This window comes from Schistocerca serialis, chromosome 6, assembly GCF_023864345.2.
Source record: "Schistocerca serialis cubense isolate TAMUIC-IGC-003099 chromosome 6, iqSchSeri2.2, whole genome shotgun sequence".
NCBI classification, from domain to species: Eukaryota; Metazoa; Arthropoda; class Insecta; order Orthoptera; family Acrididae; genus Schistocerca; species Schistocerca serialis.
The window spans coordinates 532,842,222-532,861,779 of record NC_064643.1 but is presented as its reverse complement, the minus strand read 5'-3'; the positions used below and the strand labels follow the sequence as shown (position 1 = coordinate 532,861,779).

Here is a 19,558-nt window from a genome sequence, read left to right as displayed (position 1 = left end):
TTTGCTGTACTATACACAAATTCCAATGCATAGCAGTGGAGCTTTGCAACAGTTGATCCGCTAATGGTACCACATTTGCTTCAGATATTGTTCCTAATGCGAACATTGGCCGTCTGCGATGGGTCGAGATTCTGACTATTGGAACGTGAGGACATAGATACATTATCTGTCATTCCTGTAGCAGTATTAACGTATGTGGCGACTCGAACTCAGCCCATGTAAAACAAAATGCTTGTGTTGCCATGTCAATAACAGTCAGGCCAACTGCCAACTGCAAAGGGAATCCGTAAAATATAACCCTCAATGTTAGTGTCACTGGCATATTTCAGCGCAGATCTTGTAGAAAACTATACTTACAAGGGAACCTCCCCATCGCATCCCCCTCAGATTTATTTATAAGTTGGCATAGTGGATAGGCCTTGAAAAACTGAACACAGATCAATCGAGAAAACAGGAAGAAGTTGTGTGGAACTATGAAAAATTAAGCAAAATATACAAACCGAGTAGTCCATGTGCAAGGTAAGCAACATCAAGGAGAGCTTCAACTCAGAAGCGCCGTGGTTAGCGTGAGCAGCTGCGGAACGAGAGGTTCTAGGTTCAAATCCACCTTCGAGCGAAAAGTATAATTTTTTTATTTTCAGACAATTATCAAAGTTCAGGCACTCACACATAATCAACTTCGCTCTCCAAAATTCCAGGACATTTTCAGATTTGCTTGGACATAGGCAGGATTTGACGGTCTACACACGGAAAAATTTGAAACATATGTTTTGACAGAGCACAGGGGAAAGTGAGCGACTGCGAAACTGTTGGATTCATTTGTTGCAGTTTATGTGACAAACTCTTATGTTTTCATCACTTTTTGGGAGTAATTATCACATCCACGAGAAAACCTAAACCAGGCAACGTAGAAGAATGTTTTTACCCATTCGCCAAGTGTACAAGTTAGGTGGGTCGACAACATATTCCTGTCATGTAACGCACATGCCGTGACCAGTGTTGTATAGAATATATCAGACGTGTTTTCCTGTGGAGGAATCGGTTGACCTATGACCTTGCGATCAAATGTTTTCGGTTCCCATTGGAGAGGCACGTCCTTTCATCTACTAATCGCACGGTTTCGCGGTGCGGTCGCAAAACACAGACACTAAACTTATTACAGTGAACAGAGACGTCAATGAACGAATGGACAGATCATAACTTTGCCAAAATGAAGAAAAACTTTTCGCTGGAGGGGAGACTTGAACCAAGGATCTCTCGTTCGGCATTGCTCACGCTAACCACGGGACCACGGCGCTCCTGAGCTGAGGTTGTCCTTCATGTTGCCTATCTTCGCATGGACTACTCAGTTTGTATATTTTGCTTATTTTTTTCATAGTTCCACACAACTTCTTCCCGTTTCCTCGATTGATCTGTGTTCAGTTTTTCAAGGCCTATCCACTGTGCCAACTTATAACTAAATCTGAGGGGGGTGCGATGGGGAGGTTCCCTTGTTAATATCATGACACTTATTGCATGCTGAGAACGGAGAATCAAAAACCGGCCAGTATTAACTTGTTTCGCTCAGTGCCAACCTTTTTATCAAACAGTTCTATTCACAGTAGCGTTGTGAAGTAGTATTTCGTTTCCTGAAGCTACAAGATTTAAGTGATGAAATGTTTACTAGTTGCATGGTTCCTACTTATATACACACGAGAGGCTGAAAACTATTTTCTGACATTCACAAAAATCCTGTTTATTGTAGTACAGGGGATAAGTTAATTGATTTATGTAACAGGAAAATATTTATACTTTTCAAAATCTGATGCTAGATCTGCACTTCCCAAATGCGCGGTGAAGTATTTTTGAAAAGAAGAATTTTAGTCCACTCGTATTTTTATGTGATTCTCAACGATATGTTTGTATCTGCATGTTGTCAACAGCGTCCGTGTTGCTTTGTATTGTAAGCCCATGTAATGATACAAAAAAACAAGTAAAATTAAGTTTGTTCATTCGTCCAGAACTGATTGTCGCATGAATCACACCGAGCATTCCCCCAATCACTGCAATTGCAAGACACATACATGCCATAATTAAACCTTCTGTTTTTGTGTATATGCGTAAGTCAGGAATCCAGCAGCAAATCTTCCAGTCGACACGAAAATAGAATAAATCTTGAAAGACACCTCCTAACCTTACCAGAAAATTACCACAGATACAAAAGAAAGCCTGAAAAGAAGCCACTACTAAATGACCAAATGACTAACAACTCACTGTTCACACCGACTGATCCTGTTTTAATAGAAAGTAATCTCAATAGATGATCACAAAATCTCATTTCTCTCTCAAGTATATAAATGAAAAATAAAAGTATTAAAAATAAATGAGGGAGTAAATAAATAGTAATTAAAAAACGAAACACACACACACACACACACACACACACACACACACACACACACACACAGAGAGAGAGAGAGAGAGAGAGAGAGAGAGAGTTGACATCAGCACACACATAGTTAAAAAAAATGAAAGCAAAACCTGAGAAGGTTGGTAACACTTACGGAAACAAATAGCACTGTGGACACAGAAAGTGGCAGTTGCAGTGCTATATTTTGAAAACAGTGACATCAAGGAAAATGGCGCACTTTCAACCAGGTTGCAACATGAGAGGAAGCTCTTTGTGTTACAAGTAATGAATTAGACGCTGACGTGTTAGTACTTTATCATTGTATTGTAAAAACTTCTGTGAAATGTTTGAAATGTTGGTACACAAGTTAAACAAAAAAGCTTAATGTGCTGCTTGCAAAAGGCGTTTTTCTTTTGAACTACTGCAATTATTTTCCCTTTTAAAATCTGAAAATCCAAGAGAAGAAAACCTACCGTATTTTCGGAGCCATCGAAATTCTCAAAGTTGAGGCGTTGAGAAAATGGTTTATGTGCTAACTTGGTTTATTTTGCTCACCAAGATACTTAACAGTATTACCATTTGCTTTCGATAACTGTACTGCACCACGTTCTTGTCACTTGTCTCGTGGCAGTAGACCACCGAGGAATTGAAATGCAGTCGGTAACTTCTAATTACTGAAATAGTCTATTTTTATTAGGTAGATCTGAGTTGAGAGAACTTTACAGTAGTATCATATATTGTGAGAAATATGAAAACTATTTGACAGATCTGAGTTGAGAGAAATACGAAAACTATTTGACATTACTTTTGTAGACACGATCGTCAGCATATATCTTTCTTACGGTGAATATTTTACAACGTCTCAGGCTAGCTTTGTCGTATTTATTTGTCAAACTATCGGGATTTTTGAGTTCAAAAGGTGGGCGTGCAATAGGTACTGTTGCTGAGTCAGGAAGCCGCTATGTATAAAGAATGTCATCATCGAAGGCGTTACCTAATAGTTATCTTAATTTAAGTCTGACGTAAGAGTACTTCCAGCCGACATCTCGGAAAAAAAGCACTATAGCCTCGGTTACACTTTATGGGTGGTTCCCTAACGCGCTAGCTTCTTGACGCTGCAACTACTTTCCTCATGGAAATCAGTGTAACTTATTTACCTTATAAATATTTTATACCTAGATAAAAATTATCATAAACGAGCTAGCTGTGTTCAAAGCTCGAAGCTCCGTGGTAGAATATGTATAGCTAATTCCAGTTGTAAACTACGCATCTGTGCGCTTTTATTGATCGGTCATTGCGCCCTGCTCCTAATTATATGATCTCGGTTTGACCTACCCCTATGGGCACTGCTTAATTTTATGTTCTTAATGACATAGGGTCGTCGTGCAAACTTATGGACAAATAACTAGAATTGTAGCTTCACTAATACTTTCCACTAAATCAGTTGTTACTTATGATAAGTAGGCTGAGCGATATGTAAGAGTACGACATAGTAGATAATAGTTCATTTACTCAAACTTTCTTTGAAATAGAGTTTTATGTGATCAATAATGTGCTGACAAATGAATAAGTGTTTTTCTCTTACAGGTGAGTGCCCATATCGTGTCGTTACTGCGTACTTACGTAAGTAAAGATAACCAGCAATCTTGTGACCTATTAACAGTACTTGTAACAAAAAAAAAGGCAGTCGAGTAGTTGCTTATTTCTCGTAGCACACACAAATGATTTGGTGGGAAAACATCTCTAACTAAAATTTAAATAACTGCAAAGTACCATATCTGCAGGAATAATGTGCACGCGCTTATGTTACAGGGATCTAATAAAAAGAATGGAATAGAACACAGTATTGTTCGTATAAGAGTGTCTCATGCCTGCTACATTCCGTTTTAATAACCTTCAATCACTTAAATGCATTGTATTAAATGCATAAATGCAATTTCGCAAGTGCGAAATCTGTTAATGTAGAGAGGACATTCGCACCGGCTGGCTTGCCGGATGTAGCTATCCTTACTTCGGATTTTTCGGATATTATCAGGAAATTTCAGAGAAGTTGCTGCCCGTCATTAGAATATGAAATGAAGTAATTCCATATAATGTGCGTTTATTATTTTCGGTATGTGTTTCACTCTGAATTTCCTAGTTTCATATTTTATTTAAATATGTTTTTATATCTTAGGGTACGTATTATGACATTCATTGCTACCTTTTTGGGTGCGACTTTTTAGCGACGTGAGGCAAGAGACGGGACATGCTGTCACAGTACTAATTTTGGTTGTGTCCCGGAGCCTTCATGAAGCGTAAACATCTTTAGTTTTTTAAGCCGCCATGCTCACAGTGTTACCACAGTAGGCGTTTCTCGCAACATGTTGAATTGTGCTTTAATAATTCAAAATAGCATAGCTTTTTGTCCTATACAGTCGTTAGCGCGAGTGTTAAAGATTACTGTAAGCAGCCATCGTCTCTCTCCACAACACGCAGCCTGTACCTCAGTGTTTCGAGTTTTGGCTTTCGCAATGAGTTCAGCACAGATGGTACGGGCAGATGTTCGCTTGTTCACCAGCGACGACTCTAAGCTGGGGAGTTTACAGGGCCAAGCCCAGCTGCTCTGCGACACTGTCAGAGACCACTCTGCCGCCCACATAGCTTGTGGCGCCCAGGGTTTACTCGCGACCTTTCTTCTTGTCCCCGTAGGATGCATTTACGGCGGACAGTGCCATCCTAAGGTGACACTGCGAACATGGGAAACCTCTCGGCGTTAAATTCACAGTAAATGTAAATGTCGTGTGACTAGGGCCTCCCGTCGGGTAGACCGCTCACCGGGTGCAAGTCTTTCGATTTGACGCCACTTCGGCGACTTGCGCGTCGATGGGGATGAAATGATGATGATTAGGACAACACAAGACCCAGTCCGTAAGCGGAGAAAATCTCCGACACAACCGGGAATCGAACCCGGGCCCTTAGGAGTGACATTCCGTCGCGCCGACCACTCAGCTACCGGGGGCGGGCAATTCACACTCAACCATTTATTAAATGAAACCGTTTTCCCTGCAAGGGTGCTTTTATTGTACAGATTATTTTTTAAATTTTTAGTGTCAGCATCACATTTGGCCAAATACTCGTTCTCAAGTGCACCATCGTCGGACGACTGTACTATCAGACAATGTTTGTTTTGATGGATCGCTTGCAGGAGGAAAGCGATCCCCGCAGCCAGTCGCAAACAAAGCAAAGCAGAAATAGAATTTTTCAGTATTGCTCCTATCAATTCCCAGTTGCTAGTAAGCTGATATTAATGATTGTCAGGTTATCGTTGCATGTGCGTAACTGAATAAATGCAATTTAAGTTTTGGCAGACGCGTTGCACTTTAATTTATAGAGACGTTTTCAGTTTCCTGAAGTTCACACACATTTTCACGTAAATGCAGCACATTATTTTTAAATATGGTACCGTTGTACATACAAGTTACAAAACAGTTCTGGCTCTGGCACTTTTTTGCTCAGCTGATCAAACCTACTTAAGTAGGTCCTGCTTCCACATAAATAAACACGATGGGATAATTTTCACACTTTCCCTACGTACTTATGTGACTTAAATTTTAAAAGTGCAGTTTACCAACATAGTGAAAACACGAAGTATTACATTCCTTTACTACCTGTTCCCTGAATTTAAGGATACAGAATTAAAGTAGTTGCACTCAGGTACCAAAATTAAGTAGACTATGTGTTACTGAAATGTACACCGATTGGCCAAACATTATGACTACCGCCCACCGCGTAGGATGCCGCCTGTTGGCGCTGTGGCACGTGACGCGATAACAAGAAAGAGTATGTAAGCGGAGCAGTCACGGACGGGATCACCCTAGCGATGATATGGGCTGCAAATTGGGAAATTCATTGAGATAAGCTACTTTGCCGAAGAACAGATTATTATTACGCAGAGCCTGTGAACGAATATCACGATAACGCCGAAGCTGGTCAAATGTTCACGTGCTACTATCATGAGCATCTACGGAAAGAGGTAGATCACCGGTGAAGGCGCTAAATGGTTGATGTCCAGCACTCTTCACAGAACGTGGGGTTTGGAGCCTTGTCTGCTCTGTAAAGTGGGTAGACAGTAACTTGTGGCATCTCTGCCGAAAGAGCAGAATGCTTGTGCACGCAATTGTGTTTTGGAGCACACCGTTCATCGTGCATAGTTGAACGTGGAGCTCCGCAGCAAACAACCCTACGTGTTCACATGTTGATCCACGAATCATTAGCTACGACTGCAGTGGGCGCAGGACCATCGGCATTCGGCCGTCGGTCGTGAAACGTGTCGGCTCCGGGTGAACAACATTTTTGGTGCACTAAGTCGATGGCCGCTTCCCAAACGCCGTCATCGAGGTGAACGGCGGCTCGAAACGTGAAGCACACCACGTACGCAGGCTGCTGGGAGCAGTGTTTTCGCTATGGGAGACATTCTCCTGCGCTCGCATGGGACGTTTGGTGGTAATCAAAGACACGCTGACAGCTGCGAACCACTTGCATCCATTTTTGCTTGATGTCTTCCCCGACGGCGATGTCATCTTTCAGCGGTATAATTGTCCGTATCTCGGAGCCAGAGCCGTGCTACAGTGGTCTGAAGAATAAATATTATAGTGAGCTCACGTTGATGTCTCGGCGACTAAATTATTCGCGTGATATAAATCGTATGGAACCCATCTGGATCCCTATCGGGCGCCATCACCACATATGCGAATCAGCAGCCCATTCTTTACGCGGATTACATTACATGTAAAGCCACATACTTCCACAATCTTACCAACAAAATATAGGATCCTTGATGCACAGCATCAGTGATGTGTTTCGTTCCAAAAACAGACAAACAAGTTGTTAAGCAGGTGGTCATAATGTTTTAGCTCATCAATGTATGTGAACTACCTGGTTTTTACTGATGACAGTTTACTGTTTGCCTCATGTGCGGATAATATCTAAACAACAAATATAATTTAATAGAGCAGGTTTGAAATAATCCCGGAAGAGAGCTATAACAGTATTAAAACAATTTGTAATCAATACATCGAAGAGAATAGCACAAATTAAACACTCAAAGAACTATTTGCCAAGTTTCTTCTGTTCCTACGTCAGATGAAAACAACGACTGAATTCGAAGCGAAAGAAATGACGTTGAATCCTTTTGAAACACTAAAGAGCGTTTTCAAAATTAAGCTTTTTACGTGTCTTTAGTCGATAGTTCGCAACCAGTGTGTATTACCCGTTTTGGCTTCTGGACATTTAATGTGCAAACCAGTCCATAACTGAGGGCTGCTAAATGATAAGTGAACAGCTGCATTTCGAAACTTACTAGGAGAGACAGGGAACAAAATGAATTAAACGGACTGGAGTTGAGGACGTCGTTATTACTGTCATTAAAATGAAATGGAGTTTGAGTGGAATAGGTTGCCAGCGAATGAGTGATAGATGGACGAAGGTAGTTCTTTACTGAATTCCAATAGAGAACAGAAAGGACCAACGCGTCTTACCACATGCGACTGCCAACCACAATGGGTACTGACCTTTACACTGCTGTTACGTCGGGGGCAACAACGCTATTTGGAATGTAATGCGTAGATAACAGTGGAAGAAAGAATGGTTAGCTGGCAGGTATATTTAGTAGCTGGGGAGTAGACATGTCCAGATGATATTAGCTGAGCAGGTAATATGGCATTGACTTCATACGGCTTCGGACAACCAAGTAGAAAATTTAGAGAACTGGGACAGAATTAAATTTTTCGAGATACGTTAGGCGTAGGATATGCATATATCGAAATTTTTAAAATTAGTGTCTTTTCACTTTGTTACCTTGAATATAAAGATACTGAACTTCGTGTCATTCAAAGTTAAACTTTTCAGTGAACCAGTGAAATTAAAGGACCAGTCAGGTGATAAATACAAACATAATCTGTCATTGAAGAGCCCTTTTAAACAACTTATGAACTCATAAATACATTCACAGGTTTGGTAGTTCAGAGAACTTAGAACTAACTGGAGTGAAAAGTAACCAACAATTTTTAGTTATTCTTATAGTGTTTCGGCTGTTTGTTTCTTACATTTTACACATCCCAATAAAAAATGCGTGATGTCACCTGCAACTGTACAGTAATCGAAACGGGGAGGTTACTAATTGTAACCTACGTTTTTGTTGGTAGCTATGTGCCCTGCTCTTAATCTCGTAATGGTAGCTATCTCCTCCCTCTTAAGAAACCATGGAGTATAAAGTATGTGTTAGGAGATAAGTTAGTGCCAAGTTCCTTGAAGATAATGTCCTTGTTACATAATGATGACCTTCCTTCTTTTGCCCTACATGCAAGCCGTCGATAGTCAACACAGTGCAGAAGGGATATTAATATATGGGTGCGAATCGTTGCACGTTCCTGGCGAGCTGGTCTGTGTGTTCGTTGCCTCTTTCGCCGATGTTGTCCGTACCCAGTTGAAACACGTCGATATATATAGAGAGATCTTAGGATCTCGAAAGAGATCTTAGAAAGCTGTGGACAAAATAGACTGCAGTTGTCCCAGAAACTGCTTACGCAAGGAACAGCGGAGCGCACATAAACTCGGCACATATCAGGACCCTGTCGACTTTCATGAGGGACAGTGATAAAGGGTTTTCCTCGAAAAATTCAAGCTGTGAGAACTGAACTTGGTGACGTTTTAGCCCTTCTCAGCGTATTCGCCCTACAGTGCAACGCATTTTTGCCAACGATGGGTGACTTGGCGGATATCATTGTTCTAGAAATCTGCATTTTGAGCGTTCAGAAAACGTTGCAGAGCTTTCAGAAAACGTTGCAACTTCAAAAATCACCTCGTCGTTATTCTGAAAACGCCACCCACTCAATGATTTCTTCATCCAGGAAAGAGGGAGGAGATCAGCTTGATACCACGTCAGAAGAATACGGGAGAGAGGCAAAATATTATAGCCCAAAGAATCACCGTGTGTGTGTCCTGTGCAGGATGAGCTGGGGCGGTGGTGGAGAGAACACGCACCCTGGGACAGCTTTCTGCGTCTCGCCAGTCTCCTGTAACGTCGTCAGATTTCAGTGGCGTGCTACTGTAGTCCAGGAGGCAGGTAGGCCTACATTGGACCTTAACAAAAGGTTCGAATTCTTTTTAACTTTTACTATATTGTATGTAGTTTGACTTCGTGTAGAATCCAAATTTTCGACGTCGAGGACCTTGTGCTAACTCGAGAGTAGTCGAAAAATCGCAAAATTTTGACATTTTTTTGTTTATTTCTGTAATTTTTTCTGATGCCCCCTGGAACAAAAAGTACCATGACCCTACTTGCAGAGCGTTAAATTTTCTACAGTTTGCACTGGTTACATGTACGTTTTACATCATATACATACCAACGCACGGAGCTCCAAACGAACGACAAAATTATTAAAAGAAACTGCCAAAAAGACAGGCTTTCGAATTATATTTTAATTGTACTATTTTTGTTAAAGGGATAAGTGTTGTGGCCTCAAATGGTCAACATTTAACAGCAACAGTAATAACACTCCACTCCCCCCCCCCCCGGTCTCTACCCCTGTTCTGTGTGGGATGCTCTTTTCTGCTAAAATTGCATAAAAATGGTAAAACAAACAAGTTCTTCATGGTAGTGCTTCTAATTTTCAGTGTTTAACAACCCGAACAACACTCTTTCCCCGTCTTTAGTGATTCAGTATAGATATAAAAAGTACACAGAAAGACGCAATTTTTGATATGTACAGTGCATATTATATAAAAATTTCCGTTACATTCAATGCAAAGTCATGACTTACCAGAAAAATATATTTTTCAAAAATTCAAATCACTTCTGATTAAAAAACGAACAACGGAATAAAAAATCACTCAAAAGAAGTTAACGCTTCTTTGGTTCAGATTGGAACCAGATTGGGCACCAGCTTCTTCCTCCACAGCGATGATGTTGCCAGTTCAGAGTTTCGTAACCCGACTCAGTCCGCCTCCGTAATTGAGCCGGTCAACGTAGATGGCTGCTATGGGGAGGATGCGTGTTCGATTCCAATACTAGATTTTTTGTTGGTGGATGGACTGGTACAGCGTGCACTCAGGCTCGTGATGTTGATTGAGAGCTACTTGACAGAGTAGTAGCGGCTGCACCGTCTGGAAAGTCGGCGAATTGCAAGGAGAGCGGTGTGTTGACCACATGTCTCTCCATGGCGCATCCGCTTGACACCGCAAGGCAGAGGACGCCAGGTGGCCGGTCGACTTCCCTTATGCCTTCACATCCTGGACGAGGAGCTTGTAACCCCCCACCCCAGCATCCTCCGTATTGGGATCCTGTCCGGGTGAATTCTCGCAAGCAAGGGCACAACAATATTTCCAACCAAACTGGTAGAATCATTTCTTTCGTAACAGCCATGTCTGTACTTGTAGGTAGGGACAAAGTAAAATGCTGAGGAGCGTGTCGGGTAGGCGGCAATGTCGCGAATCGGAATTTTGGTTTTGCCACAGATTCAGAGAATTGTTGGTAACGAAGGTCGTCCATTGTATCTGCGATCATGTAACCACTGCACAGTGTCACAAGAAACCAGCTTCAGGAATTTGGAGTGATGTTGCGTCACAATACGAAATTAGCACCTAAGACAGCCAGAGAAAGGTTGTCTTGTAAACAGTATTAACTTCCCTTTTCCAAAGGGAACTGAAGTTGTGTCATACCTGCTAAATGACATTAGCTCGTTTCGCGGGCTACGGTGGATATTCAGGAAACCATACAATCAGCTTCTCAGTATCGAGATTAACCCCGGTTACCACGCAAGATCTCATATCTACACATTGTTCAGATGTTCCTGAATATAACTCAATGAACATCTCTGTTTGTTCGGAGACACACATCGTTTCGACGCGTCCGACGTACAGAATACAGCCCCACATTCATTAAGCTTTAAACTTTTTCAGTAGGGTACACATGCAGAAGTACTGAAACAATATGGTAACAGTAGGACCACAATACTAAGTGAGTAAGTCCCGTTTTCAACAACTACGCAGACGGGGATGGAAGACGGTGAGAGGAGGATGAAGAGCATCGACGTCTTCGGGTCCCACAAGGACAGCCCAGCGGTCCATGTTGTTACCGACCCCACGAATGCCAGGAAAAATTAATACGGGGCGCGGTTCCGGGTTAATAAACGCTGCCATTACAGCCACGTTTCCCATATAAGTTATAACGCCGAAACCTGCATTTTTGCAGTTTCTTTCCGTGGAAGTTCTGTATTTGGTAAGAATCGCATGTAAACAGACGTTTAAGATGTTCAAATTGGAGGATATTTAACGCTCTACAAGAATAGTCGAAATACTTTTAATCGTAGAACTCAGGGAGAAAGTTAAAGACAAACAATTGCAAAATGTGCCAAAATTGCACGGTTTTTCGGTTCCCACCTAATAACCAAAGGGTTCTCATGGTCGAAAACGGAATCTAGATTATCTTACAGACCACCTGCGTACAACGCACTAAAAGTTAAAAAAAGTCGTACCTTTTGTACCGAAATCCCTCTTTCTTATTAATACCTATCGACTTAAATATGTCGCTGCTGTTTGCCCTCTAAGAGCGGAACCGTTGAGCACCGCGCCAGAGCAGTACCGAAAAACACTCAACACCATCTTACGCTGTGGTGGCTGAGTACTCACCTTTCGGCGGTGCTATTAATTTATTTTATGAAGTGTGATCGCATCAGAAACATACACCACAGCTTACAGATTATCACAAACATTAAGATATATGCTCCAAAGAGATAGGTACTGTGTCATTTTCTACTAACATTTAATGGCATTGGCTAATTGTATGCTACACAAATACATATTAAATACACTATATGGTCAAAAGTATCCGGGCACCTGGCTGGAAATGACTTACAAGTTCGTGGCACCCTCCATCGGTAATGCTGGAATTCAATATGGTGTTGGCCCACCCTTGGCCCTGATGATAGCTTCCACTCTCGAAGGCATACGTTCAATCAGGTGCTGGAAGGTTTCTTGGGGAGTGGCAGCTCTTTCTTTACGGCGTGCTGCACTGAGGAAAGGTATCGATGTCGGTCCGTTAGGCCTGGCACGAAGTCGGCGTTCCAAAGCATCCCAAAGGTTTTCTATAGGATTCAGGTCAGGACTCTGTGCTGGCCAATCCATTCATTACAGGGATGTTATTGTCGTGTCACCACTCCGCCTCAAGCCGTGCATTATGAACAGGTGCTCGATCGTATTGAAAGATGCAATCGCCATCCCCGAATTGCTCTCTAACAGTGGGAAGCAAGAGGGTGCCTAAAACATCATTGTAGGCATGTGCTGTGATAGCGCCACGCAAAACAACAAGGTGTGCTAGCCCTCTTCATGAAAAACACGACCACACCATAACACCACCACCTCCGAATTTTACTGTTGGCACTACACACACTTGCAGATGACGTTCAGTCGCCAATACTCACACCTGCCATCGGATCTCCACATTGTTCAGTCGTCCGATGTTTACGCTCCGGAGACCAAGCGAAACGTCGTTTGGCATTTACCGGCGTGATGTGTGGCGTATGAGCAGCCGCTCGGCCATGAAATCCAAGGTTTCTCACCTCCCGCCTGACTGTCATAGTACTTACAGTGGATCGTGATGCAGTTTGGAATTCCTGTGTGATGGTCTGGATAGATGTCTGCCTATTATACATTATGACCCTCTTCAACCGTCGGCGGTCTGTGTCAGTCAACAGACGAGGTCGTCCTGTACACTTTTGTACTGTACGTGTCCCTTCACGTTTCCACTTCACTATCACATCGGAAACAGTGGACCTAGGGATGTTTAGGAGTGTTGAAATCTCGCGTACAGACGTATGACACAAGAGACACCCAATCACCTGACCATGTTCGAAGTCCGTGAGTTCCGCGGAGCGCCCCATTCTGCTCTCTCACGATGTCTAATGACTATTGAGGTCGCTGAATCCACATGCTTCCACTGCATGCTATGCTCCTCTGTCTTTTTGTCTTAATGATACAGCAAGCGTTCGTCCATGGTGATCAGCGACTAAAGGAGTCATCTGGATTGGCCTGACACAGCTGCCTCGATTCGACGGCCATTTTGAGTGGGTGGCAGCATCTACATCTACATCTACATCTACATTGATACTCCGCAAGCCACCCAACGGTGTGTGGCGGAGGGCACTTTACGTGCCACTGTCATTACCTCCCTTTCCTGTTCCAGTCGCGTATGGTTCGCGGGAAGAACGATTGTCTGAAAGCCTCCGTGCGCGCTCTAATCTCTCTAATTTTACATTCGTGATCTCCTCGGGAGGTATAAGTAGGGGGAAGCAATATATTCGATACCTCATCCAGAAACGCACCCTCTCGAAACCTGGCGAGCAAGCTACACCGCGATGCAGAGCGCCTCTCTTGCAGAGTCTGCCACTTGAGTTTATTAAACATCTCCGTAACGCTATCACGGTTACCAAATAACCCTGTGACGAAACGCGCCGCTCTTCTTTGGATCTTCTCTACCTCCTCCGTCAGACCGATCTGGTACGGATCCCACACTGATGAGCAATACTCAAGTATGGGTCGAACGAGTGTTTTGTAAGCCACCTCCTTTGTTGATGGACTACATTTTCTAAGCACTCTCCCAATGAATCTCAACCTGGTACCCGCCTTACCAACAATTAATTTTATATGATCATTCCACTTCAAATCGTTCCGCACGCATACTCCCAGATATTTTACAGAAGTAACTGTTACCAGTGTTTGTTCCGCTATCATATAATCATACAATAAAGGATCCTTCTTTCTATGTATTCGCAATACATTACATTTGTCTATGTTAAGGGTCAGTTGCCACTCCCTGGCCGAGCAGTGAAGGAACCCATGTTCAAAATGTCATACAAGACGTTGAAAATTGATCCATCACTAATTTTCCCTTTTTACTTTGTTGTTGTTGTTGTTGTTGTTGTTGTGGTCTTCAGTCCAGAGGCTGGTTTGATGCAGCTCTCCATGCTACTCTATCCTGTGCAAGCTTTTTCATCTCCCAGTACCTACTGCAATCTACATCCTTCTGAATCTGTTTAGTGTATTCATCTCTTGGTCTCCCTCTACGATTTTTACCCTCCACGCTGCCCTCCAATACTAAATTGGTGATCCCTTGATGCCTCAGAATATGTCCTACCAACCGATCCCTTCTCTACTCAAGTTGTGCCACAAATTTCTCTTCTCCCCAATTCTGTTCAATACCTCCTCATTAGTTATGCGATCGAGCCATCTAATCTTCAGCATTCTTCTGTAGCACCACATTTCGAAAGCTTCTATTCTCTTCTTGTCTAAACTATTTATCGTCCACGTTTCACTTCCATACATGGCTACACTCCATACAAATACTCTCAGAAACGACTTCCTTACACTTAAATCTATACTTACGTTATTACTTCGAATGTGATGTGTCGGTCTTCGAGCACCAGAGGCTGCACTTCTCATGTGATTCTCGGCCCTCCACAGAGAGATGGTCTGCCACTTCCTTCTTTTTCATTGTTATTTGACAGAACTGGAAGCGTTCGGACACCTAATGGCTCTGTTAGTGATAGTGGATTTGTGCCATACACTTTACCAACTCAGTAGGCATATGGAACATCCGCAACTGAGCATTATACCACAGTTTGAAAATATCACTACAGTTGTAAAGTTCTTTTACTTAGAACACGACCGGTTTCGGCCTCTTATATTCCCATCTTCAGGTGTAGTTAGTGTCGTACTATGACCCCGAGCGCTGCGGTGGACTATTACAAGACGCGGTGTATTACCAGCGAGCGCGAGGTCCGTGGTCTGCGCTTGCTGGTAATACACTGCGTCCTCTAATAGTCCGCTACGACCGCAGCATGAACTAACTGCACCTGAAGATAGCGTATGAGAGACCGAAACCGGTCGTGTTCTAAATACAAGAACCTTACAACTGTATCGGTATTTTCAACCTCTGGCCAGTATGGATTGTTGCAGCATTCTTCTCTTTCAGAGAGAGCGAAGTGGCGCAGTGGTTAGCACTCTGGAGTCGCATTCGGGAGGACGTCGGCTCAAACCCGCATCCAGCCTTCCAGCTTTAGGTTTTCCGTGACTCCCCCAAATCGCTCTAGGCAAATGCCGCGATGGTTTCATTGAAAGGGCACGGCCCATGTCCTTCCCCATCCTTGACACGAGACAAGCTTGTGCTCCGTCTCTAATGACCTCGACGTCGAAGGGACGTTAAACACCATCTTTCTTCTTTCCTTTTCTCTTTTAGACGCAGAAAACGAATTACCAAACGACGCTTCACATAACAGTGGGCTGCCCCTTGTGTTTTGACTCTTCCAGCGGCACAATACACTGAGCTAACAAAAGTCTTGGGACACCTCCTAATATCTTGCCGGACCTCCTTTTGCCCGGCGTATTGCATCAGAATGATGTGACATGGCCTCAATAAGTCGTTGGAAGCCCCTGCAGAAATATTGAGCCATGATACTTTTGTAGTCGACCATAATTGTGAAAGTGTTGCCGGTGCAGGATTTTGTGCACGAACTGACTTCTCCGTTATATCCCATAAATGTTCGATGAGATTAATGTCGGACGATATAGGTGACCAAATCATTCGCTCGAATTGTGCAGAATGTTATTCGAATCAATTGCAAGCGGTTGTGGCCCGGCGATAGGGCGCATTGTCATCCATAAAAATTCCATCGTTGTTTAGGAACAAATGGTCTCCAAGTAGCCGAACATAACCCTTTCCAGTCAATGGTCGGCTCAATTGGACTGGAGAACCCAGTTCATTCCATGTAAACACAGCCCATACCATTATGCAGTCACCACCAGCTTGCAGAGTGCCTTGTTGACAACTTGGGCCCAACGCATTGTGGGGTCTGCGCCACACTCGATCCCTACCATCAGCTCTTAACAACTGAAATCGGGACTTATCCGACCAAGCCACGGTTTTGCAGTCGTCTACGGTCCAGCCGATATGGTTACGTGCCCAGCAGAGGCCCTGCAGGCGATGTCGTGCTGTTAGTAAAGGCACTTGGCGGCGGTCGTCTGCTGCCGTAGCTCATTAACGCCATATTTCCCCGCACGGTCCTAACGCATACGTTTGCCGTAGGTCCCACATAGATTTCTGCAGTTATTTCACGCAGTGTTACTTGTCTGTTAGCACTGACAACTGTACGCAATCGCCGCTGCTCTCGGTCGTTAACTGCTGGCCGTCGGTCACTGCGTTGCCCATGGTGAGAACTAATGCCTGAAGTGTGGTACTTTCGGCATGCTCTTGACACTGTAGATCTCGGAATATTGAATTCCGTTACGATTTCCGAAATGGAATGTCCAATGGGTCTAGCACCAACTACCGTTCCGCGTTCAAAGTCTAGTAACTCCCTTCGTACGGGCATAACCACTTCGGAAACCTTTTCACACGAATCACCTGAGTACAAATGACAGCTTCGTCAATGCACTGCCCTTTCATAGCTCTGTGTATGCGATACTACCACAGCCTGTATGTGTGCATACCGCTATCCTGTGACTTTGTCACCTCCGTGTAAGGTATTGTGGCGCGGTGATTTTCATGTGCACGAGGACTGCAGACAAGATGCAGCAAGGAAACATAGGCTTCAGCTGATAATTAAGACTTTGTGACTACCCCTCGTAGCCCTAGTATTTTATGGCATGGAAGATTGCAAATAACTGAACTGTGTTAGAACAGGCGTGTCTGTGAGTAGAACAGCACATCACTGACTTCCGTTGCCATCGCGTTGTTGTGCGGCCTGGCCGGGCAGGTCACGGCGCAGCGGCGATTGTTGTGTTGGCGGCTTATCTGGCAGCTGTCGTTAATGAGGCCGGGATCGATTGTCGCAGAGGCACAGGCAGAGCAGGCTGCATATCGAGCGAGCGGCAGCAGGTCGGCCGCGCGACGTCTCGGCGCCACACACCGCCGCTCGCTCACCAATTAGCCGGGCCCCCTGCTGCCGCCCAACGCTAAGCGCCGCCACCCGGCTCGGCATTCGTATTTCGCGGTCACTCCTCAGGCACAGTTTAGCTGTCATTATTGCCAAGACGCAAATTCGATCGCTGAGCATAAAATCTAGAACGCTCTTGACAGATTGAAATGGCACGGGCTTACCGCGCTGGAAAGGTATGCAGTTCCCTTTGGATTTTTTCCCCCTACTTCACTAAATAATTCCCGCCCCACGTCCATCCGTGCTCACTGTGAGACGAGGCGATCTTGAAGTTTAGGGGTGCAGTGTGAGATCGGTACGCCGCTTACGCTGTAGGAGGTACTCTCGACGAATATCACGTCGCACAACTGTAACTAAATTGCACCTGCTGAAAAGGAGAACGCTAACCGCGATTTGTTGCTATCTTATCACTATCTCGATTCGATGCACATTGAATGATGAATGAGCGAATTAGCCTGTTGCACCAGGCAGGCACCTACCAGCAGACAAATGATCGACATGGCTGGCGCGAAGGTGAACCTATACTTCCGACGTGTAAGTTAAAATGTATCCAAAGTTTCTATCTTCATTCATCGACAAGAACTACACGGGGTGGACAAAAACATGGGAACACCAAAAACACATTACCATGTTTCATATGGTGTACCAAACCCCTCTGCCATCCAGAACAACTTCCAGTCGCTCCGGCATGGATAAATAAATGTTCTTTATGGTCTTCAAACGAATCTTGTACCATTTTTTTCCTGCAAAATAGTGGTAAGTTCAGGTAACAATGATTGATGTGGATAGCGATCAAGCACCCTTCTGTCCAAAGGTTCAACGGTATTGAGTTCTGGTGATTGCGGTAGAGACGTGAGATGCGACGATTTATCCTGGAGCTCACAAACCAGTCCTGGACGATGATAACTGTATGAAAAGTGGCCCTCTAGTCTTGGGACACAGCATCACGATTGGGGAACAAACATTGTACCTTGCGGTGTACCTGATCAGCCCGAATAGTCACATAGTCCTTGACAGTAATGTGATTCTGCAGAGTAACCATGGTTCCCATGAAGTACCACGATGTAGCTGCCCAAATCATCACCGAATTCCCACCATGCTTCACCCTTGCGACGTAAACTCGTCCAGAAGTTGGAAACCGTGCGAAACAAGACACATCTGACCAAACGACTTCCTTCCCTTGCTCCATAACCCAGGTTTTGTGGCTTCGGCACCACGTTTTCCCGTTACGGGGAATTTGCATCACTGGTGAATGGTTTTGAAATTCCGGCTCGTCTGCAGTTCGTTGCTTATGGAGCTCCTTTGTGTTGTTTTGGCACTGACAGCGTTCGCGAGTGCGACATTCAGTTCTGCAGTGACTTTTGAAAACTCTTTCCCTTGTTTTTCTTCATAACCTTCTTCTCATGACCGTCTGTCATGATTATTCAAAACAAACTTTCTTCCGCATTGTGACTTAGCGGATGATGTTTTTCCGCTTTTCTTGTATGCGGTATAAATCTTCGATATTGTGTCTTTTGAAACACCAAATACTTCGGCCACCTTGGCCACGGACGTGTCCACGATAGACGCACAAACAATTTTCCACGTCATTCCTGTGCAAAATACTTTGTAGTCAAGACAGCCGAAGCCTGGGTATATTTACTGTATAAAGAATATTTATAAGCAATTTGCTTATAAATGAAACACACCTGAAGCGGTTTTATCTTCAATTTTGTTCCTACATAATGCACGCACAATTACAGAGAACAATGTTGCGACCACGACTGACACCTGCAATGAATTGAGGACATTGCACACCTGCTGTTCATGGTCAAATACGGCAGCGCAACGTGCAAGCTCGGCTAGTATCTGCATTTATACACAAGCATGCGTGTTCACATATTTTTGTCCAGTCCCTAGAGTCTTGTGAAATGGGAAGAGTCTTTTGAAACACGCCGCATTTATGTGTGCTTTTGGGTTTTACAGTGTAAGATGACAGTGTGAATGGTATCGCGATCAGAAGGAAGTATTCTAGTAGAAACGCTAAAATCCCCGTGATCCGTTTTAATATAGTGTGACATGCATTATAATTGACTGTATTTCCGCAGAGAGCTTCCGAATCACTTCCTTTGTGTGACTACGCTCTTGTAATCATCAAGTTACCATCTCTCTATGTTGTATAGACACCACACGCCATTAATTTAAAAAAATGTAGATGATG

At 43.7% G+C, this 19,558-nt stretch overlaps 1 protein-coding gene across 3 annotated transcripts in view; it reads left to right on the top strand.

Moving 5' to 3' along the window:
* Nucleotides 1–19,558, top strand: part of LOC126485136 (aryl hydrocarbon receptor nuclear translocator homolog) — a 536,090-nt gene that overhangs the window by 161,658 nt on the left and 354,874 nt on the right. The window lies entirely within an intron of this gene.